The following is a 24,473-nucleotide window of genomic DNA, read 5'->3' as shown; positions in this document are numbered from 1 at the left end:
AATTAGCTAATACATTCATTAAATACCTTTTACTAGGCACTAAGGGAAAGGCAAAAGAAGATACAGTTTCCACGTTTAAGCATGTAATAACTTTATTAATGAGATAAAATGAACTTGTGTGAACAATTAAAAACTGCCTTTTGATGCAGACTAACCCACATACCAAAAAATTCATTCCTTAACATCAATTCAAAGGGAGATAAATCCTGAAGCATAAACAGAAAGATGTAATGGATATGAAATTTGGTTAAAGGAGAAAATATTTTTAGAATGTTTCCTTTAACAAGAGAGGCCATAATCAAATTAAAATTTTTATTCCTTTTTCATAGTTATTTTTGCACAACAATTATTTTAATTTCAATAAAAACTTCATATTTATTATGATGTCATGACTCAAAATATATGGAGGATTTATAAAATTTACTCCTAGTAGAAGGTGTCAAACAAACAAAAGAGACAAATTTTTCTCTAAACATTAAATTACAATTTATATCAAATTCTAAAATACTTTGTATTCCAAAACTAATTTTAAAATTTACTAACAATTTTAATTTTTTCAAGAAAGTAGTTAAATTTAACAAACATACAAAAGAGAGAACTTAATTTCTAGTAACTTGCCTCATTTCTTCCATTAAGTGTGCTTATAATAAATATTAAAGGGGCGCCTGGGTGGCTCAGTTGGTTGAGCATCCAACTTTGGCTCAGGTCATGATCTCGCGGCTCGTGGGTTCGAGCCCTGTGTCGGGCTCTGTGCTGACAGCTGGGAGCCTGGAGCCTGCCTTGGATTCTGCGTCTCCCTCTCTCTCTGCCCCTAACCCACTCGCATTCTGTCTCCATCTCTCTCAAAAATAAACAAACATTAAAAAATAAATAAATTTTAAAAATAATTAAAACAGCATATCAGAGCTTCTTAGTCTTTTTTTTAAGTTTCATTTATTTAAGTAATCTCTTCACCATACGTGGGGCTCAAATTCACGATCCCAAGATCAAGAATTGCATGCTCCTCCAACTGAGCCAGTTGGGCCCCCAGAGTTTATTAGTCTTAATACTTAACATTATAGTCAACTGAAGATATAATATAATTAGCAGGTACTGCACATATTAGAGTATGATAAATTTTTATTCTTTGGAAAAATACTTCCATGTACTCATAGACTTTGATCTCCAAGATGACATCTTTTTTTAAAAAATACATCTTTATTTTACTTGAAGGGTATGAAGACTAAAAATAAACCTTCTTTATTTTGCCTAGTAAGTCCAATATTCAGTATTCAAAAATAACCACAATAAAATGCTTAAAATAAGACAAAGCAAATGGATTAAAAACAATGAGACACTCACACACTACCGAAACTCAAACAGGAAGAAACAGAAAATTTGAACAGGCCCATAACCAGGAAAGAAATTGAATCGGTTATCAAAAATCTCTCAACAAATAAGAGTCCTGGGCCAGATGGCTTCCCAGGCAATTCTACCAGACATTTAAAGCAGAGTTAATACCTATTATTCTCAAACTGTTGCAAAAAATAGAAATGGAAAGAAAGCTTCCAAACTCATTCTACGAAGCCAGCATTACCTTGATTCCAAAACCAGACATAGACTCCACTAAAAAGCAGAACTACAGGCCAGTATCCTTGATGAACACAGATGTAAAAATTCTCAACAAGACACAAGCAAACTGAATTCAATAATACATTAAAAGAATTCTTCACCATGATCAAGTGGGATTTATTCCTGGGCTCCTGATATTTGCAAATCAATCAATGTGATACACCACGTTAATAAAAGAAAGGATAAGAACCATATGATCCTTTCAATAGATGCAGAAAAAGCACTTGACAAAATATAGCATCATTTCTTAATTTAAAAAAAAACCCTCAGGAAAGTAGGAATAGAAGGAACATACCTCAACATCATAAAAATCATACATGAAAGGCCCACAGCTAATATCATCCTCAGTGGGGAAAACACTGACAGCTTTCCCCCTAAGGTCAGGAACACGACAGGGATGGCCACTCTCATAACTATTATTCAACATAGTACTGGAAGCCCTAGCCTCAGCAATCAGACAACAAAACAAAATAAAAGGCATCCAAACTGGCAAAGAAGAAGTTAAACTTTCACTCTTTGCAGAAGACATGATATTCTACATGGAAAACCTGAAAGACTCCACCAAGTAACTGATACCAAATAACTCCACCAAGAACTGATATGTGAATTCAGCAATGTCACAGGATATAAAATCAATGTACAGAAATCGGTTGCATTTCTGTACATCAATAATGAAACAGCAAAAAGAGAAATCAAGGAATTGATCTCATTTACAACTGCACCAAGAACCATAAAATATCTAGGAATAAACCTAACCAAAGAGGTAAAAGATCTGTATGCTCAAAACTATAGAAAGCTTATGAAAGAAACTGAAGAAGAGACAAAGAAATGGAAAAACATACCATGCTCATGGATTGGAAGAGCAAATATTGTAAAAATGTCTATACTACCCAAAGAAATCTACACATTCAATGCAATCCCTATCAAAAATATCATCAGCATTCTTCACAGAGCTAGAACAAATAGTCATAAAATTTGTATGGAACCACAAAAGACTCCAAATAGCCAAAGCAATGTTGAAAAAGATAACCAAAGCTGGAAGCACCACAATCCTGGGCTTTAACCTATATTACAAAGCTGTAATCATCAAGCCAGTATGGTACTGGCACAAAAACAGACACCTAGATCAATGGAATAGAGAACCCAGAAGCGGACCTACAAACAAGTGCCAACTAATCTTTGACAAAGCAGGAAAGAATATTCAATGGAAAAAAGACAGTCTCTTTAGCAAATGGTGCTGGGTGAACTGGACAGTAACATGCAGAAGAATGAAACTGGACCACTTTCTTACACCATACATAAGGGCATAAAGTGATAATTCAGCAAAACAAAAACATTGTATAATCCCACTTATATTAGGTATTTTGAGTAGTCAAAACACGGAAACAGCAAGTAGAATGGTGGTTGCCAAGGAATGGAGGGAGGAGGAAATGGAAACTTCTTTAATGGGTACAGAGTTTCAGTTCTGCAAAATGAAAAAGTTCTGGAAACTGGTTGCACAAACAATGTGAATATATTTAACACTACTGAATTTACAATTAGAAATGGTTAGCATGGCAAATTTCATATTAAAAAAAAAAGATGTCTTTTAGGTGGGGGCATCAGCACAGAGGCCACTTCATATCCTGTTTTTCATATCAAACTAAATGATAAAAGACCAAAAGCCTTCCCCCTAAGATCAGGAAGAAGACAAGAATGACTGCTTTCACAACTGGAAGTTCTAGCCATAATAATTAGGAAAAAAAAAGAAGACGAAGAAGAAGAAGAAGAAGAAGAAGAAGAAGAAGAAGAAGAAGAAGAAGGAGGAGGAGGAGGAGGAGGAGGAGAAAGGAAGAAAGGAAGAAAGAAAGGGAGGAAGGGAGGAAGGAAAAGACACCCAAATTGGAAAGGTAAAACTGTCGCTATTTGCAGATGACATGTTCCCAAAGACAGAATACCCCAAAGATAAGAAAAAAAAAAAAACTACTCGCACTAATAAACAAACTCAGTAAAATTTTACAGAGTACAAGATGAACACACACAAACATGCGTGTGTGCACACACACACACACACACACACACACACAATCAGCTGGGTTCTATAGACCAACAATGAACAATCCAAAAAAGAAATTAAGAAAGCATTTACAATAGCATCCAAAAGAACAAAATACCTAGAAATAAATTTAACGAAGGAGGTGAAAGACTTCCACACTGAAAACTACAAAACATGGCTTAAAAAAAAATGAAAGATGACCTGAATAAATGGAAAAGCATCCGATGCTTGATTTTAAGATTTAGTATTTTTAAGATAGCAACACTACCCAAAGTGATGTACAGATTCAATGCAATTACTACCAGTATTCCAACAACCTTTTTTTTTTCTTACAGAAATAGAAAAGTTAATCCTCAAATTTATGTGGAATTGCAAGTGGCCCCAAATAACCAAAGTAATATTATGAAAGAAGAACAAAGTTGAAGGACTCACATTTCCCAATTTCAAACTTATTACAAAGCTACAGCAATCAAACAGTGTGGCACTGGTGTGAGGACAAACATATAGACCCAATGGCATAAAACTAAAAGTACACATATTGAGTAAACACAAATATCTACAGCCAACTGATTTTTGACAACAACATCAAGACCATTCAGTGAGAGGAAGAAGAGTCTCTTCAACAAATGGTGCTGGGAAAACTGGATATCTATATGCAAAAAAATTAAGTTGGACCCCTATCTCATAATATATATGAAAATTAATTTAAAATAGATTGGGGACCCTGGCTGGCTCAGTTGGTAGAACATGTGACTCTTGGTTTTGAGTTTGAGCCCCCGCCGTTGGATGTAGAGATATTTAAAAGTAAAATTGTATAAAAAATGGGCTAATGACCTAAACATAAGTGAAATAATAAAAAAAAAAAAATCTTAGAAGAAACATAGCGGTAAATCTTCACAAACTTGGATCTGGCAGTGGATTCTTAAATATGATACCAAAAGCACAAACAAGAAAGAAATAAAATAGATAAACTGGATTTTAAAGAATTAAAATCTGGGAGATAAATCAAATATTATTAAGAACGTGAAAAGATAGGGCACCTGGGTGGCTCAGCTTGTCAGGCATCCGACTTCAGCTCAGGTCATGATCTTATGGTTTGTAAGTTTGAGCCTGTATTGATAACTGTATTGGCAGCTCAGAGCCTGGAACCTGCTTCAGATTCTGTGTCTCCCTCTCTCAAAAAAAATTAATTTTTTTTTAAAAAGGTGAAAAAAATCTACAGAATAGGAGAAAATATTTGCAAATCACATAACTGTAACGGTCTAATATCCAAAATAGATAAAGAATCTTACAACTCACAAAGACACAACACAACAACACAAAGACAACAACCCAATTTAAAAATGGACAAAGGATTTGAATAAACATCCAAAGAAGATATATATATATATATATATATATATATATATATATATAGCCAATAACCACTTGAAAAGACACTCAAAATCATTAGCAATGTGTGAAATGCAAATCAAAACCACAATGAGGCAAATCAAAACCACTTCACACCCACTAGTATAGCTGTAATACTATATAAATAAATAATAAAAATAACAAGTATTGACAAGGAAATGAAGAAATTGGAAATCTCATACATTGCTGGGAGGAAAGCTGGGGGGAAACGATTTGGTGGATTTTCTAACAGTTAAACAAAGAATTAACATCTAACCCAGCAATTCCATTCCTAGATATATACTCAAAAGAACTGAAAAGAGGCACTCAAGTGCAAGTATATGCATGTGTTCACAGCAGCATGACTCACAGTACTCAAAAAAGTGATAACAACTCCAATCTCCATCAATGAACAGACAGAAAAATTGTGCTATACACATACAATAAAATATTATTCAGATACAAATAACAATCAAAACTGATATCTACTACAAGGTAGATGAACCTTCAAGGCAAGTCAGAGCCAGAAACCAAAGGCTTCATATATGTATTATTCTATCTTACATCTTCAAAATAGGTGAATTCATAGACAGGATACAACATGGTGAATGCACTAAATTGTTCACGTTTTTTAATTTATTTTTTATTTTTTATTTTTGAGAAAGAGAGAGAGCACAAGCAGAGAAGGGGCAGAGAAAGAGAGACAGAATCTGAAGCAGGCTCCAGGCTCCGAACTGCAGCAGAGACCAATGTGGGGCTCGAACTCGTGAACTACAAGATCATGACCTGAGCTGATGTCAGATGTTTAACCGATTGAGCCACCCAGGCACCCTAATTTGTCCACTTTTAAATGGGTTAATTTTATGTCATATGAATTTCACTTCAATAAAAAGAAAAGTTTTTGTGTGTTTTTTTTTTTTTTTTAAGGGCAAACAGGACTTAATCAAGTTCTTTTCCAAGGAGAAAAGAGAAAAGTACACCAGGGTTAAGAACATTTTAAAAATGCCAAAGTTCTTTAGTATGAGGGAAAAAAATCTGTAATTACTTATTACAGATATCATCCTCAATTTTTTTTCTTCTCTTACTCCCTCTCTCCCTCTCTCTCTATATATATGTGTGTACATATTATATGTAAATTATTTATTTTCTCTCTATCTCTCTCCTATAATTCAGATTATACCTTCTGTCTTGGTCCTACAATGATCTCTCTGCTGTTTTCTACTTCCTCTTATCTATTTTTTATGAGATGGCCTCAATGTTATCCTCTAATCCTTCTAAGTAAGCTTTTCATTTGATATTTTAACTTTTGAGAGCTTTCTGGGTTTTGCCCATTCATTTTTTTATAGCAAACTCTTGTAACATGGATACATTGTTTTCTCTTCTCTAAAAATATTCATTATAATAATTATTTAATTTTTCTTCCTCTTGTAGAGTTTCTGTTTCATCTCATTTTTTTCCTACTTATCTTTTTTAGGTCTGTCATTTCTAACACAGGCTTTCCTCAAATGTCTGATGACCCTTGCCTATCCAATCATAGAATGAAACATTAAAACCTTAAGTGGAAACTCTGTCAAGCTGTATGAGGCTTATCAACTGCGGATTTCACTATAGGGTGACTTGGTTAAGCCATTTCACTTGAGAATCCCTTTGATGTTTTTATCTTTAGGTTTTTAAGACCCAAGTTAGCAAAGGTGACTAGGAGATCACAATACTCAGTATATAATAAGCCTTTACTCAAACTCAATTTTGTTACAATACCCTTGCCCACAAAGGTGTTTCATTTACCTAAGTCCAAAGACCCTCAGTTTTATCTACCCCAGAGGATAAACAATAAACCTCCAATCTTCTAGTGAGTAAAGGAGGCACCCAACTGTGTTAAGTACAGGAGATCTGAGGAATATAACTGGTTAAACGGACTTTTTTATGTCTAATGAATGTTTAATAAACATTTTATATTTTCATAGAGTCTTTGTATTTAAAGATTCACTTGTATCTATAACTGTACCCCACCACTACTGCTGCCCCTTCCAGAGATTCCTAGAACTGACCATTTCTGAGTGTTCAAGTTTTCCAAAGGTATAAACTGCACTTTTTCCCAGCTCTCCTCATTGTTAGCTGATTATTCAGTTCTCGCACTCTGCTAAATTGGTTACTACTCATCTGTCCACTTTCCAGATCCCAGAATTTTGTTGCTATTCATCCCTCTCCTATTTCTTTGCTTATGTTTTCTTAAAATGCATTTTTCTATCAAATTAGTGGGCCTTCAGCAATTAGCCCACCCGTGCTCAGCAAGCTAAGTATATTATATGTGTTCAAGCTACCTATTGTCGTCTTCCCTCAGTCTTATGAAGTTTTTTCTATGTTAAAAATCATCTTCTATAAGAAGATACTGGTTTCAGGGGGAATTACTCTGTTGCAATTAATTTTAAAGGTCATTTTTTATTAGATAAAGGCTGGCTACCCTTTCTTGAAGTTCTGCTGTATTTTTCTTTTAACTTTTCTTTTTATATTCACTCTGTACAACACCGCACTGTCTGTTTTGACTGAACATTTAACTGCTAAGGAGGAAATAACACCGCCTCCTTCAGTTCCTTCAATTCTCTCAGTATACTTATGTTCTAAATCACACTGTGCTGGTTTCATTTCTCTTCATATCCTGGCATGTGGGTACTCTGCATTTGTTTTAAGTTTGTACTTTCTCTTTAGGCATCTCCCTAGGTTTCATACAATTTAATTTTCTAAGAATCCTTCCTCTAATTCTTGACCAACAGACTTACAAAGCACATAGTTTTCGCTATAGACTTGTTGCTCATTCCCATTGTACTCACATTCATCCCATGGCACTCTGGCCAGTTTATTTCTAAGAGGGCCTGCTTAATATGGTGGGAAACCTTATACATCTAGCTGGGATTTTGAGTGGGTGAAAGATCTAAGCTCCCAGTACAGGGCCATCAGCAAATGCTATCACCAGCTCAAAAAAAAGTAAGGTCCCTTTTTACAATCACACCTCCCCCCTCAAAAACAACTCCCAAAATTTGCTATGAGTATGAAGCCTTCTTTCAAAACTTTTAACATTTCGTCTTGTTCCCACCTCAAGTACACTTACAAAACTGGAGGATAAAGGGTGAGAGAGAATAGAACAGGAAAAGGGCAGCAGTAACAAAGAGCATCATAATGTTTTTACACGCTTTACTGTGAAAAGAAATTCAACTTTCTCATGTATACGAAGTCAGGTACCACTTATTTATTTTGCTATATAGCTGGAAATCCTAAAGATTTTTTGCAGCATAAGCATCTGTTTTCAAATAGTAATACCTAGCCCCTATTATGCTTCAAAAGCAAGATGGAAAAAACAAAACAAAACAAAAACAAAAGCAAGATGGGAAATCTTTGTAGAATGAAAAATTTTGATGAGGCCTTTCCCACCCCCAGGGATTACACCATGCTTTCTATATTCAAAAAACATGGTATATATACCTCTGTCATGGCATCTATCACATCCATAATGACTGGTTTGTGTGTCTGTTTCTTCACTATATCTTACACTCCTAAAGAAGGGAATACAATCAGTATATTTCCCATCTTTATAAATTTACTAAGTAATTCAAAAGATACAATGTAATGTTTATTGAGAATGCATATCCATGAATTTCTTTTAAGATGATGGAAACTTCTTAACTATGATAGCAATAGTATATAATTTAAGAATAAGAAAACAGAATACCTCCAAAAATATAAATTCATACAAATCACAAAGAATTTATACTATTACTTTAATGCCACCAATGTACTATATATACATGACTTCCTCTTTAAAAGCCTCTAATAGGAGAAAAGTTGAGTTTGGAACATTTTCAAATTAAACATGAGATGAAGGAAAATAAAATCCACTGCCAACCAAAAAAACTTCCAGTGGCTTCTCTTCACATTGGAAAGAAGTTCTAACTAGTTTTGATGACATATGCCTTCCCCTTCTCCACAGTTTGCAACGGTCTAGTCTCATCAGCACTGTGATTCCTATTTCCTCAGAACAGCTGGTTCCCTCTGGTGATGCATTTCTCGATACAAGTGTTGCCTCCTCACAGAGGCCTTCTCCAACTTTTATATGTATACTACCCTCAATTCTACCCTGCCCCCATATATGCTATCATATTTTTCTTACCTTTCAGCCTCCTTAGGAGATCTTATCAATTATTAAAAATATTTTTTAATGTTTATTCATTTTTGAGAGACAGAGAGAGAGAGAGAGAGAGCATGTGTGTGAGTAAGCACAAGTGGGGGAGGGGCCCAGAGGGGGCAGTGGGACAAAGGATCCAGAGTGGGCTCTGGGCTGACAGCAGAGAGTCCAATGAGAGTCTCAGACTCCCAAACTGCAAGATCATGTCCTGAGCCAAAGTCCAATGCTTAACCCACTGATCCACCCAGGCACCCCCAAAATATTTTATGTATTAATTTACTTCTGCTCTCTTACCGAAAAGTAAACTTAATAAAAGTAAACAGTAAGAAATTTGTCTTACTGACATAGTATCTACATAGTATCTACAATAGCTAGATGGGGGAAGCATGTAAGTCAATATTCCATAAATGTTTGTTAAATAAATGAATAAATGAGTGACTGAATGTGAAGCACATAATGCACTGATTGACTGAATGAATGGCTCACAATTCTTTCATAGGGAATATTTTCTGAAGCAATACATTATATAGTAGAAACATCATTGTCTTTAGAGAAGTATGAATTTGAATCCCAGTTACACCAATTACTAATTATGTCAACTTGGAACAGTTACTTATTATCAGTAAGACTAAGATAAAATGAAACTTGGAATCTGTCTGGCACACAATTAGCCTTTGTTAACTCTCTGTTAGTGGGCTGGAGATGAAAATAGAAGAAATCATAGCAACAGATCAAATATATGTTTGTTCTAATGGTCACTGTTGAGCATCATGGGTTCACCTATTTACTGAAAAGCAACAGGTCACAAGCAGAGCTAAAAAAATAATATAACCATGACTGCGTTTGAAACAAGTAAAATCATATCCCTCAAACATAGTCAGCATTTTGTTATCATCTATTGAAATAACAAGGAACAATTTCAGGTCACAGAAATCTCAAGCTTATACATTTCTTTTTAAAAAAAATTTTTAACATTTATTTATTTTTGAGACAGAGAGAGAGAGAGCATGAACAGGGGAGGGTCAGAGAAAGAGGGAGACACAGAATCTGAAACAGGCTCCAGGCTCTGAGCTGTCAGCAGAGAGCCCGACGCGGGGCTCAAACCCACGGACCGTGAGATCATGACCTGGGCCGAAGTCGGACGCCCAACCGACTGAGCCACCCAGGCGTCCCACAAGCTTATAAATTTCTTAAATATTTCTTACATTTGTATTTATAAGAAATGCAGTAGTCAAAGTATTGGATCAAGGCAATCCTAGATTATGTTACTTGTTCTACCTCTTGATCACTGTACAATCTTAGGTGACTTGTTCAACCTCTGTAAGCCTCAATTAATATTGGGTTATTGACAATTCAGCTTTAATTCACACTTCAAATATTTCTCTTTGCTCTTAAGGTAAAGGGGGAAAACACCTCATCTTATTCTACAATGCCCTTTATCTTCTGGTTGTTAGTCTCAAACCATAATCCTTGTTCTCTGTACTCTAGCTACACTGACCTTTTTTTTTTTCCTTCAAAGCACTATGTTCCCTACCTATTTACCTATGTAGTTACCTTTTATTTATTTCCTTTTATTTTTTTAACATTTATTTATTTTTGAGAGACACAGCACAAGTGGGGTAGGAGCAGATAGAGAGGGAGACACAGGATCTGAAGCAGACTCCAGGCTCTGAGCTATCAGCACAGAGCCCAACGCAGGGCTTGAACTCATAAACCACAAGATCATGACATGAGCTGAAGTTTGATGCTTAACCGACTGAGCCACCCAGGAACCCCAGTAGTTAACTTTACTGGAGTTTTATACTGCTTTGTATGGCTTTTAGTTACTATGTCTGTTCATTTCAGCCTGAAGAATTCCTTTTACCATTTCTTGCAGGGCAGGTCAACTAGCCCAACATACTCCTAAATATGCTCAAAGAGCTAAAGAAAACCATGGACAAAGAATAAGAAGAAACCAGGAAAATAATACATGAGCAAAATATCAATAAAGACATAGAAATTATAAAGAGGAAGTAGGGGAACCCAGGTGACTCAGTTGGTTAAGCACTGGACTCTTGATTTCGGCTCAAGTCATGAACTCACAGTTTGTGAGTTCAAGCCCCACGTGGGGCTCTGTGCTAACAGGGCCTGCTTGAGATTCTCCGTTTCCGTCTCTTTCTGCCTTCCCCCATTCACCCTCTCTCAAAAATAAATAACATTTTTAAAATAAATAAATAAATAGGAACTAAATAAAAATGCTGGAGCTAAAAAGTACAAGAAGTGAAATTAAAGTCACTAGAGGGATTCAAAGCAAATCTGAGCAGACATGAGAAGGAACTAACAGACTTGAAGATAGGTCAATTTAGATTATCTAGTCTGAGGAACAGAAAAAAAAAGTATGGAGAAGTGAACAGATGTATTATGGATGTCTCAAAAGAAGAAGAGAAAAAAGGGCAGAAAAAATATTTGAAGACATATGCTTGAAAACTTCCCAAATTTGGGGGGAAAAAACATGAACCTACACATCTAACAAGCTCAGTGCACTCCAAATAGGATAAACACAAAGAGAATCACACTGAGACACACAGCCAAGCTGATGAAAGACGAAGACAAGATAGAATCTTGAAAGCAGCAACACAGGAGCACCTCGTCATTTATAAGGAGTCTTCAATAAAATTAACAGCCAATTTCTCATCAGAAAGTATAGAAGCCAGAGGCAGTAAGATGATATATGTGAAGTGGTAGAAAAACTAAAAATTAAAAAACAATTGTCAACCAAGGATTCTATATCTAGCAAAACTACACTTTAAAAATGAAGGAGAAATTAAAACATTCCCAAATAAATGAAATAAAGGAGATAAATATTAAGAGCACCATGGCAAAAAGAGAAACAATGTAGCACAGTAAAGACATAGGCTCCATGTGCAACTGCCTTGGCTTTAACTCTGAACTTCACTGCCTAATAACAATGTAACTCTGGGCAAATTGTTTAACCTCTCTACAGCTCAGTTTCCCAACTATTAAATGAGGATAATAACAATACCTACCTCATGAAGTTAGGATAAAAGAAGTTAAAACAGTAAACTCATAAAAGGGTACGTGGTACATAATTAAGCACTCAGATGTTGACTATCATCATCATCATCATCATCATCATCATTTTTATAGAAGTTCTAGAAATATTCATTTTTATTTTTTTCAACCACCTATATTTTTGTAAAACAAATACTGAATATTGAGAAAGCATGATAAAATAGTGAAAATTTTTGTAGAACTGTGCATTAGTGAAATAACAAAATTATTGGGGCACCTGGGTGACTCATTTGGTTAAGTGTCTGACTCTTGATTTCAGCTCAGGTCATGATCTTACAGTCATGAGATGGAGCTCTGTGTCAGGTTCCGTGTTGAGTGTGGGACCTGCTTAAGATTTTCTTTCTCTCTCTCTTTGCCCCTCTCCACCACTTGCACACACTCTCTCTCTCTCTCTCTAATTTTTTTTAATCACAAAATTATATTTTATTTCTAATAAATGGTATTGAACTAAATATTTTATTACCCCCTTTTTCAGAGGCCAAGTAAAAAAAAAGTGATTGGTTAAAGCACTTTTTTTCAAGCCTCTGACAAAGATGTTTATGTCTTTAGGGATAGACTTACGCTTTTTGCTTAAAAAACAGCCCAACACTACTATCTAACAATAATTCCTTAATATTAAATATTGAATCAGTATACACATTTCTTTGTCTTGTCATATTTTTAAATTATTTGTTTGAATTTGGACTCAAATATAATCTATACATTAGAATTGGCTGATATGTCTTTCAAACTCTGTTAATCTGTAACTGCTCCCACCACATCTCCAAGCCATTAATATTTTAGTTGAAGAAAATAGGTATTTTGTCTTTTAGAGTTTGCCGGTGTGAACTTATTCTAATTTTATCTCCCTGATGTCACTTAATATGTCATGTGGCCCTTACTATTTCTTAATCATATTCAATATTTTTTTCTATTGTTTTAAATTGGATGGACAGCTTCATGGTGGTGGTGTGTACTTTTGTTAGCTAATAGATGTCTTTCTTACATAAAATAGGAATAATAAATAAAGTCGTTAGGAAGACTGAATGAGTTATTACATATCAAATTCTTAAATTAGTACCTGGAACACAGCAAACACTCCATAAACATTGGCTCTTATTATCATACTGCCTGTAGACAATCATAGGATTTGATATTAAACAAGATAAGAATTTTTGAAGAAAGGGGTGCCTGGGTGGCTCAGTTGGTTAAATGTTCAAGTTTGGCTCAGGTCATGATCCCATGTTTCATGAGTTCGAGCCCCATGTCAGGCTCTGTGCTGACAGCTCAGAACCTGGAGCCTGCTTCACATTCTGTGTCTCCCTCTCTCTCTGCCCCACCGCCCCTGCTCATGTTCTGTCTCTCAAAAATAAACAAAGATTAAAAAAAATTTTTTTAAGGAATTTTTGAAGAAGTAGTTAAGAATAACTAATATTTCTGGCTTGGGTGGCTGAGTGGATGTTGATGTCACTGACCAATACAGGGAGTATATAAAAAGGAAAAGGTTTTGGGGAAATTGGAAGAGAATGTGTTCAAGTTTAGAAGTGTTAAATTTAGTGCCTGTGGGATAGCAAGGAACTGGAAACAGGGGTTCTAAAATTTAAAAGAGAAGTCTGTGAGCAGGAAATAAAGATAAAATGTTGAGAGGAAAGGGAGCTCAGTGAAGGTCAGAGTTGTCATAAAAGACTAGAAGACCACTCCTGGAATGAATTGGCATTGGATAAAGAGAGGTAACAACACTTCAAGCAAAGGAAATGATGTATGGAAAAAGGCACACAGAAAAAATCATCACTGTATGTTCTGGTCATAAGAATGTTCTGAATAGAAAACAATCTGTGTGTTGGAAAGTTCCACAGACAGAACAAAGCTAACTTTGGCTCTAAAATTCAGGAATAGGTAATTCAATTTAAGTAGAAAATGGGAAGATGCTTAAGATGTTAGTAAGATGACTAAACTCTGTTGTGGCAACATGATGCAAAAATCTACTATAAGAGAATTAGAAAGGTAGAAAATGTACTTACTATACTAACCTAGAGGATTTAAAATTTATGCCAGTTTTAATTCCACCTAAGCTAAAGAGAACACTGCCTAGGTACTGTGGCTTCAGGAAGTACCCCAAAAGTGCAAGATGGCATCTTTAGTGCTTTCCCATATCCCTTTCCATTCCATTCTCCTGTGTCTCCTCTTCCTTGGGAAACCAATGTTCTCAAGCTGCCCTAACTACATAAAACTACATTTTTGCAATGATGCATCATCTTATTCCTTGAAGCATGCTGGTTACATCTTCACATTCAGTTCTAACCTGCCATGTAATCTTTCATTCTCCCCCTACTACCCTAGAGATCCTTTGTCAAATCAAAGTAATTCATGCAACACGGTAAGCGATCAAAATCCTAGGGGATATTTAATTTAAAAAGAAGAATTTACTAACTTGTATGACTTTCAAATTGTCAAAGTGCATGGTCTCCATATGTTTTCTATATATTTATCCATTCCAGTTCAATCTGAAATGATCACACTAAGAGACACACTAGCATAGGACAGTTTACTGAATACATTTTTGCCGTGCCACTACTGGAAGCAAAGCATTCTAACAGACTCTAAGGGAACTGCAAGAATGAATAAAAATCGATGCCTTTACCAGATGGTAAGGACTTTACAGTCTAACAGGTGAAATAGCCAAACACACAACTCATAAGGCAGGTAAGAGCTTTATAAGAATGTTTCTAAAGCTTAAGTTATGTATAGACCCTTACAAAGGGAGAAAAAATGCTTTCTGAACACATGGGTAGACTGAAATTAACTAAATCTTATATTACTGAAATACACAGAAAACAAAAACTATGAATAAGCACAAACTCTTCTTGCTACTAGATCTAATTCAACATAGTACCAAAACAAATTTACAAAGTGTGCCCATAAGAACTATAAACTAACTGTCATCATATGATGTCTTTTCTAAAATAAAATCATTGTACTCAACATGATGGAATATGGTACTGACTGCTGCTTCTCCATTATTTTCTAGTTACATTTGAGTTTGGCATGCCTATCTTATAATCTAGTGTTCCCTGAATGATTTAATATTTCCACCATTTCTTTCTACTCAAACTGCTACAAAGCTTTAATTTAGTTCCCTCTGATGTCATCTGGCCTTCACTTGATACAAACAAACCACTTGCACATGTCAAATATATTTTTGTTCTTTTCTCATTAGACTGACATAATTAAAGACAGTCCTAGTCCTGAAAGTACTGGTAGTAATTGGTTATAAGGTAAGCATCCCAGGTGATTAAAAAAAAAAAAATGCTTGTGTTAATTTCTTTTATATAAACATTTGTAAATTATTGTAGCAAACTCTCTCTCTCTCCACAGAAAATATATCTACATACTCAGGTCCAAGGTAGTGCTGCAGAACAATGCTGTGACAGAAATAACAAATACTAGAAAGGCAGAAACGATGGGGATATTAATTCCAACTGCAAATGGATCCAGAGGTTTTAAGGAGGAGGTAACATTTGAGGGGAACCGTGACATTTGAGATCAGTGCCAAATGTGTAAGTTTTCTCAAATGTCCTTTCTGTAGGTTTGGCACTAAAACTATGAAACAACTAGAGTGAAGAAGAAAAAAGACACCCAGAAATATTCAGTAATCAGGACAATAAAGAGACAAAAGCCATGAGTGGTATGAACAAAAGTTGAGTAGTTTTTCCTGAGAGGAAAGCAAATCAGAGCATAAAATTATAAATATTAGATGTGCTATTCACAAAACAGATGGCATACTTTGCACGCAGTACTACTTGTACTACTTTACGTTATGATGGAAATACACCTATTGATGAATTTAAAATGCGTTTGAAAAATGCAATCATATAAGGACAGCATCAGGAATATTTGTATGAGTTAAACTGTTTTCTTAACATCCCTGACATGCTAACTAGGTGCCTTTTTGATGCTATATACAATAAAAATTTTCCATTTTTATCAAAATCTTTTCTCTTCTACAGTTTTTTATTTGTATATGTATACAAAAATAATAAGAATCAATTTGATAATTCCACAATCCAGTCTATAACAACAGTCCTCTCTCAAATCTAAAAAGTTTTTGAAGATTATATTTGTATTTTATCTGCTCCTTGACTAACATTTGGAAGTCTTCACTGGTGTTCTAGAAAGTGTGAGTGAAGAGAATGATGTACTAACAAGATTAAATTTAAAGTCACTTCCATTCAGAAAACATTCACCTAGTCTAGGTTCTATACTCACTACTGATTATAGCAAAAACCCACCAAACCAAAGTAGAAAACTCTTTTATATTCTCTCATGCTTCCATGATTACTTCTAGACTATGTTAAGTTACTGCCTTTTTCTTTTTTTAGGCAAATTAAGCAGTAGCTCATTTAGAATTTTCAGGTGAGAACTGATCTTTAAACCAAGTGAGTGTGTAACATTGCACACTTCCTCTTGTTCAAAGAAGCTGAGTTGGGTCTCTGCAGCATGGTGTCATTTATACCTGCAGTCACTCACATGGGGAACATCATGCATGCTTTTAGCTCCATTAATGGTATAATGGTACAAGTTTGCAGGAGATGCATCTTGGGGGAGGAGTCTTTTATCCAAACATACATCTACTTTTGGTATTAAAAAAGTAGAAAAATAAAAGTCACTTAATACATACCAGACTTGCTCTAGAAATGGTTGATTTCTGTACTTTGCAAACAATGACTTAACTAATAAATCACACTGGGAAAGACTCTTGCCCTTTCTGAGTCATAGTTTAGTTATCTGTAAAACGTAATAACAGGTCTTGTAAAATTGTTAAAGGCTCAAATAGAAAGCACTTACCATCTTAAAAAGCAGTGAATAAAGAAATATTAGTTTTGGTCTTCCTTCTTCAACACATACATAAAATATATTTATCATTAAAATATTTAATGGAGGGGTACCTGGCTGACTCAGTCAGTAGAGCATAAAACTCTTGATCTTGGGGTTGTGAGTTTGAGCCCCATGTTGGGTGTAGAGATTACTTAAAACATCTTAAAATATTTCCTGGAAAAACCATGTATAATATTAAAATGATTAATATTAAAAGAAATCTTTGTTAGATACCTGGCATTTACCAAACATCTTGGTAAGTAAATTCCTACAAGATCTAAACTTTAGGCTCATTTACTTCCTCAAATTTTACATTTCAACAGTATTGGACCCAAATATTTGCGTGTCCCTGAACATATGCCCTTTCCAAATATATATGCATATTTCCTCTTTCTGGATTCTCTTCCTTAAAAAAAAACTTTTTTGAGTATAGTTGACACAAAATATTACATTAGTTTCAGGTGTACAACATAACGATTCAACAAGTGTATACATTATGCACCAAAGTGTAGCTACCACCTGTCACCATACGACACTATTATAACATCACTGGCTATACTCCTAAACTGTGCCTCTTATTCCTGTGATTTAGTCATTCCATGATTGAAAGCCTATGTCTCCCACTACACTTCCCTCATTTGCTCATTCCCCCCCAACCCCCCACCTGCAACCACCAGTTTGTTCTCTGTATTTACAGGTCTGATCTACTTTTTGTTTTTTCATTTGTTTTGTTTTGTTTCAAGAGTATTTTCTACATATAAGTGCAATCATACGTTACTTGTCTTTCTCGGCCTTAGCATAATACCCTCTAGGTCTATCCATGTTGTCACAAATGGCACAATCTCATCCTTTTTATGGGTGCATAATAGCCCAGTGGAGTGTGTTGTGTTGTGTGTGTGTGTGTGTGTGTGTGTACACGTGCATGCACACACATATGCCACAATTTTCTCTACCGTTCATCTATTGATAGACACTTAGGTTGCTTCTGTATCTTGGCTATTGTAAATAATGCTCCATTAAACACAGGTGCATATATCTTTTGGAATTAGTGTTTTCTTCTAATTCATACTTCAAACATCTAGCCCTATGTCATCCTTCTCTGTAAAGGTTTCTTTAGTCTCCTAGACACAGTGAATAATTCCATTTTCTATCAAGCTATCAAAAATGGGGTGCTTGGGTGGCTCAGTTGGTTAAACGTCTGACTTTGGCTCAGGTCATGATCACACGGTTCGTGGTTTCGAGCCCCACGACCCACTCTGTGCTGACAGCTTGGAGCCTGGAGCATGCTTCAGATTCTGTGTCTCCCTCTCTCTGCCCCTCCCCCACTAACACTTTATGTCTCTCTATCTCTCTCTCTCAAAAATAAATAAACATTAAAAATTTTTTTAACAAGGCAGCAGAATTCAATAAAAATAAATAAAATGTAAACAAATCAAAGACATTTAAAAACGGCATGAACTTTGTCAAATTATTTTGGTGTGTCAGGATTAGTTTTGGCCATGTCTGACAGAAAATCCAAAACCAGTGGCTTACAAAAAAAAAGCATATCTCTGTCATGTCAAGGAAGCCCAGATGGTGACAGGCTAGTGTAGACACAGTGACAACCTGAAGATATTAGAAACGTTCTATCTTATTGCTTTGCCCATTCTTTGTTTGTTTCTTTTTTTGTTATTTATTTTGAGAGAGAGAGAGAGAGAGAGAGAGAGAGAGAGAGAGAGAGAGAGATTGGGGGAGGGGCAGGAAGAGGGAGAGAGAGAGCATCCCAAGCAGGTTCCACACTGTCAGTGCGGAGCCCGACACAGGGCTCAATCCCACGAACTGTGAGATCATGACTTGAGCCAAAAGCAAGTGTAGGACGCTTAACTGACTGAGCCAACCAGGCGTCCTTGCTTTGCCTATTCTTAGTTTGTAGTTTCCACTCACTTCCAATTATCATGTCCACATTTTAGCCAGCAAGGAGGACAGGGGGGAAAAAGAGGGAATGTACCTCTTCCTTTAAGACTATTTTTTGCAAGTTGCACACATTACTGCTGTTTACTTATCTCTAGCCAAGACTTAGTCACATGAGTAAGATGCAAGGGAAATTGGGAGATATTTTTATTCCAGGTATTGCTATTCTGGGGAAAACATTAGTGCAAGGGGGGAGGGGAACCAACATTAGGGAACAACTAACAATCACCACTGTATTTCATTTTATCTTATCTGTCATAGGTATCTGACATTTTAAATTTGCTATCTACCACCAATATTTCTAACAGTGTGTACACTAAAAATTATGTAATAATTCCTTCTAAATTTTAATTTTTAAATGAAACATTTCTATTAGTAGATATTTGTCTCTATAAAATTTAAAGAATATTTATAATAAAATTACCAAGGGAAAAACAGGAATATTAATAAAAAACAGAAAAGGCCATTTCAATTATTTTAAAAGTTGCTTTGTAACAGATTAAAATATGTAGTAAAATGTGAAGTGAAAAGTAAAATGAAGCCACTGTATTAGTGAAAGTACATATGAACAAAACTGCATATAAGTGAAACTGCATAAATACTCCCAAAGAGGAGGGAGAATTTGGAAAGATACAAGAAGAAAAAAATATATGAGTTATTTTATCTTACTTCCTATAAATGCTGCTTACAGATATTTTTTAATCAAGTAATGGTGATCACAAAACAGAACACTAAAGAAGTATGGTGGAAGAAAGCAAAAGCAGGTTTAGGCCAAGATGTCACACTAGGTGACTCTGGTAAAGTAACTTCACAGGTGATGTCTATGATGAGGGGTCAAAAGAATCTAATACGTATCAGCCTCTGTGCTATGTTTCCTAAGCATTATGTCACTTAATATTCACAACAGTCCTAGAGATATAAATATTATCTCTGCTTTAGAGAGGAAAAAACTAGATCTTAAGCATGTGTAATTGTCTCAAGATCACAACAGCTATATAAGTATCAGAGCGCAAACTTAAACAAAGGTTTTTCTGACCACAGTTCATGTTCTTTACCATTTCGTATATTATCTCCCTTGGTTTTCTCAACTGTGTATCAGGGGAATGTAGCACAATCTGAACCATTCTCAAGTGCATTCTGGCCTTTTAAGATGTTGGTATCCTGTAAGGTCTGACTCTCTTTCCCTAAATAAAACCACATCATATCAAAACATCTAATCAACCTCTTCCCAGGAATTTATATGTCAATTAAGTTATAAATATATATAACATAGAAAGTAGAAATTCATTTATTGAAATTTATAGACAAGGAGCTCCTGGGTGGCTCAGCTGGTTACACCTCGGGCTCTTGATTTCGGCTCAGGTCATTATCTCACGGTTCATGAGTTTGAGCCCTGCATCAGGCTCTGCCCTGACAGTGCACAGCCTGCTTGGGATTCTCTGCCTCCCCCTCTCTCTGCCCCTCCCCTGTGTGCGCTCTCTCTCTCTCAAAATAAATATTTAAAAAACTTTTTTTTACTTACAGATAAAAAGGACCGCCATATTGGGGCACCTGGGTGGCTCAGTCAGTCGAGCATCTGACTCTTGGGTTTCGGCTCAGGTCATGATCTCATGGTTTTGTGGATTTGAGCCCTGTATCGGGCTCTGTGATGGCAGTGCCAAGCCTGTTGGGGATTCTCTCTCTTTCCCTCTCTCTCTGCCCCTCCCCTGCTCGCACTCTCTCTGTCTCTCTCAAAATAAATAAATAAGCTTTAAAAAGTTAAAAAAAAAAGGGGCGCCTGGGTGGCGCAGTCGGTTAAGCGGCCGACTTCAGCCAGGTCACGATCTCACGGTCCGTGAGTTCGAGCCCCGCGTCAGGCTCTGAGCCCCGCGTCAGGCGCTGGGCTGATGGCTCGGAGCCTGGAGCCTGTTTCCGATTCTGTGTCTCCCTCTCTCTCTCTGCCCCTCCCCCGTTCATGCTCTGTCTCTCTCTGTCCCAAAAATAAAAAAAAAAAAAAAAAAAAAAAAAAAAGGACCACAATATGTAAGATAAATTCAGATGTTTGGGGTATATCCCTGATCTTTACAGCTGATTTTATGCACCTTTATCTAAATGTCAAGAAGACATATATAAAGTTAAGAGGGAGGAAAGTTAATGAACATTATATTTACATTTTGCATAGTAATCCTTTTAAATGTAACACATTTTAGAGGTGAAGACACTGAGGCACAAGGATGCTGATTTGCTGAAGGTCACATACCTAGTATACAGTTGCATCAGTACTTGAACTCCTTCTAGTTCTAAAATCTACATTCTTTCCCATCCACCCTGCTTCCTGTGGTTCAATTTTGGATATCCATGCATTAATATACTTATTTCTATTTTAATATAGGAAAACTAAAGATACGATTTAACTTAGCTCTTTCTTAGGCATTTTTGATTACCGGCAAACATTTGCTGAATACTCATTTAATGAGCACAGCTGGAATAAATGTATTAAAATATGTAAAATACAAGAGAATATATATCATCAGTAACATAGGAATAAAAAATTAAGCATTACCAAACTACTAAGGAGAGAGAATCACTTTCAATTAGGAAGATTAGGGAAGGCCTCGAACACATGGTTACATGTGGACAGGGCATTAGAAGAGAAGTTTGAAATCATCAGAAAAAATTAAAAGCCTGAAAGGAAAAGAATATTCTAGGGAGGGGCACCTGGCTGGCTCAGTTGGTAGAGCATGCAACTCCTGATCTCAGGGTTGTGAGTTTAAGCCTCACGTTGGGTGTAGCGATTACTTAAAAATAAAATAAAAAAAACAAAAGGAATATTCTGGGGAAAAGGAAGTATGGAACCAAAATGAATATTCAACATGGAGTAGAGTCCACACAGGGTAGAGTGTAGGATTCTTCTTCTTGAATAATAGGATATTTGGCTGGGAAATATGCTAGAGCCAAATTGAGGAGGAAGCTTAAATACCAAGTTAGAATATCTAGAGTTGATCTTGTAGGAAAAGGGAAGTCACTGAACATCTTCAACCAGAGAAATGAAAGAGAGCAGTGTTTTAGTAAATTAAATTGAGATGTATAGGCTTCAAGAGAATTGATGATGGCCAGGAAGATGGGAGATTAGATTTGGACATTTCTGTGAATTACAACATGGGAAAAACAGAAATTCTCTGGGGAAAAAAGTATAAAAGATGTATACTATATAATATATAAAAACTCATTACAGCTTCAACTCTGAAACAATCTGTAATATACCCCTCCCTAACCACAATATTCTATTCTTTTAGCTATTACTTTATCATCTGATTTCATCAGCTTATCTACTTCTGACTAGTCCCTTACCCTCTCCATTTTCTTTGAACATATCAGCCCTTCCCCGGCCTCACTTTATTTCTACCCCATGGTCAATACTTGAACTACTCTGTCCATAGTTCCCTAAGCCTGAATCAGTGTTGAAATCTACCCTCTTTTCTTGACTCAAGGGGCTGGAGAAGGCCTCAAAGTCCTGATATTATTACAAAGTAAGGGTTCCTCTTATTAGTCACTTATGAACATCTCAAATGAATACTTCTTAGTCTTTAACTTATTTAATATTTGATAATATTGGATAGTACCTCTTTTCCTGAAATTCTTGAATTCAGAACAGCTGCAATTACATACTCTCCTAATATTACCCTAAAAATGTACAGTAAAAGTCAGCATTTTCAAATTGAAAACCTTTTTCATCTGATTCTAATGTTAATCTCCTTGATTGTAAAGTACTAGATATAAACAGAAGGTTACTACAGAAATATGTTAATATCTTGTTGTAAACTATTCAGTTAGGATAATAAAGTTCTGATTAAGAAAAAACAAACAAGGAAAGAGCTACAAATCAGAGATAGCTAACTTGATCCCCTAGGAAAATAAATGAACATTCCATAAACATCTGAACATCTGTATACTCGATGATGATAAAGTCTTTAAAAATACGATAAAATTCTCCCTGGCCTCTGAAAAATGTTAACCTTAAAAAATAAACCAGTTTTCAAAATAAGTGCTAAAACATAAACACAAAGATTACACATGAATTTACATTTCTGATAATTATTGCTTCTATAATTAGTGAACAATTAGGACAGGATTAAAGAAGCAGACTGTATAAATGATTTACTCTAAATTTATTTCTCTGTCATTTAAAAGAATTTTTCAAAAATACTATAAAATCTCATTACTGTAATTCAGATTTTACTATTTAGAATTTCACAATAATGTGGATCATGGCCTTGGATAAAGTTTTTTCATTAAGAAACATATTTCCTTATATATAGTAGAAATTAACAGTTTAAAATTAAACAGGAAAAGTGTCAGTTACTTATGAGATCTGTTTTCAACAACTCTCCATATTTGGAAGACTCTCTATAAATCATTCAAATATCAATGAAAAATTTAAGCAACCCTAAGAATCCTTTCAAGGCTGTTTTCACAGTCTTGTGATTACAATCTCAAGTAACTTTATTTTTGTAATTTTTTTCCTAATGTGGAGTCACCTTAAATGTTCTGCTATTTTTTAGTAAAAAAAATGTTAAAAGATGGTGTTCAGATTATGATTCACACTGAAATACATTAATATAATTAGGCACATAGTTTCAGGTATAAATTAAAAGTAGTTTTCATTTTAAATGTTTTTAAATCATTTAAAGCAATATTTTAAAAGTATTTAAATAACTACAAGCATGAGATGTGGTTCATTGAAAACGTAAACATTCAATTGGCTGTTGAATGAAAGAATCATAATTTAAAATTATAAATAATTTCCAACTCAAGTGTTATTCTGGAGAAAACAAAACATCCTTAAAAGCTTAATTATTGTTTTAGTCTTACTGTGATCAATGTGGTCAATCTTGTGACATCACTGTTGAGAAATCTGCAATAGGAAAACAGAAATAGCATTCAGCTGAATCACATTTGAGTAAGTAATTTCAGAAACTAAAATGTTAGTTTAGTATTTTTGTCTTCCTTGATGCCATAAGTCATATTTAAATTAATCTAAAGTTGTCAGGGAAAGTACAATTGGCATGGCACAAATAAAGCATGAAGCACTTGCGGTTTTTTTATAGGTCATTATTTATTATAGCATGGTAAATTATGTTCTGTTTATAATCAGCAACACCCCAGGGTTACCATAATGTAACATATTAGTAATACCCTATAGGACATTTGGGTTAGTTTTATTTGTTTTCAAATATTTACTAAGAAGAGAATCACAGTATGTTAAATATACTGCAAACAAAAGAGTGGTACTGTTTATAGATAACTTTTTCTCTATGATCAGATTAGCAGTTCATTTTATGGCTAGAATGTGATCAATTTATTATCAATTAATAGGAGAAAGAGCTTTATGCTCATCCTTAT

The 24,473-nt window shown here is 35.1% G+C and overlaps 1 protein-coding gene across 23 annotated transcripts in view; it reads right to left on the bottom strand.

Annotated features, from left to right (window-relative positions):
• The window catches only part of BAZ2B (bromodomain adjacent to zinc finger domain 2B), a 434,969-nt gene that overhangs the window by 210,013 nt on the left and 200,483 nt on the right, over positions 1–24,473 (bottom strand). For 22 of the 23 annotated variants that reach the window (XM_078451213.2, XM_078451224.2, XM_078451220.2 and 19 more), the window contains one exon: positions 23,943–23,985. The gene's annotated coding sequence lies outside the window, so the exon portion shown is untranslated. Of the gene's footprint in view, positions 1–22,693; positions 22,755–23,942; positions 23,986–24,473 lie in introns of all 23 variants that reach the window. The other variant, XM_078451217.2, reaches the window with a different exon arrangement.

Source organism: Panthera onca, chromosome C1 (genome assembly GCF_046562875.1).
Source record: "Panthera onca isolate mPanOnc1 chromosome C1, mPanOnc1 haplotype 2, whole genome shotgun sequence".
In the NCBI taxonomy this organism is placed as follows: domain Eukaryota; kingdom Metazoa; phylum Chordata; class Mammalia; order Carnivora; family Felidae; genus Panthera; species Panthera onca.
The sequence above is the reverse complement of the archived record's forward strand: the minus strand, read 5'-3'. Positions and strand labels throughout refer to the sequence as shown.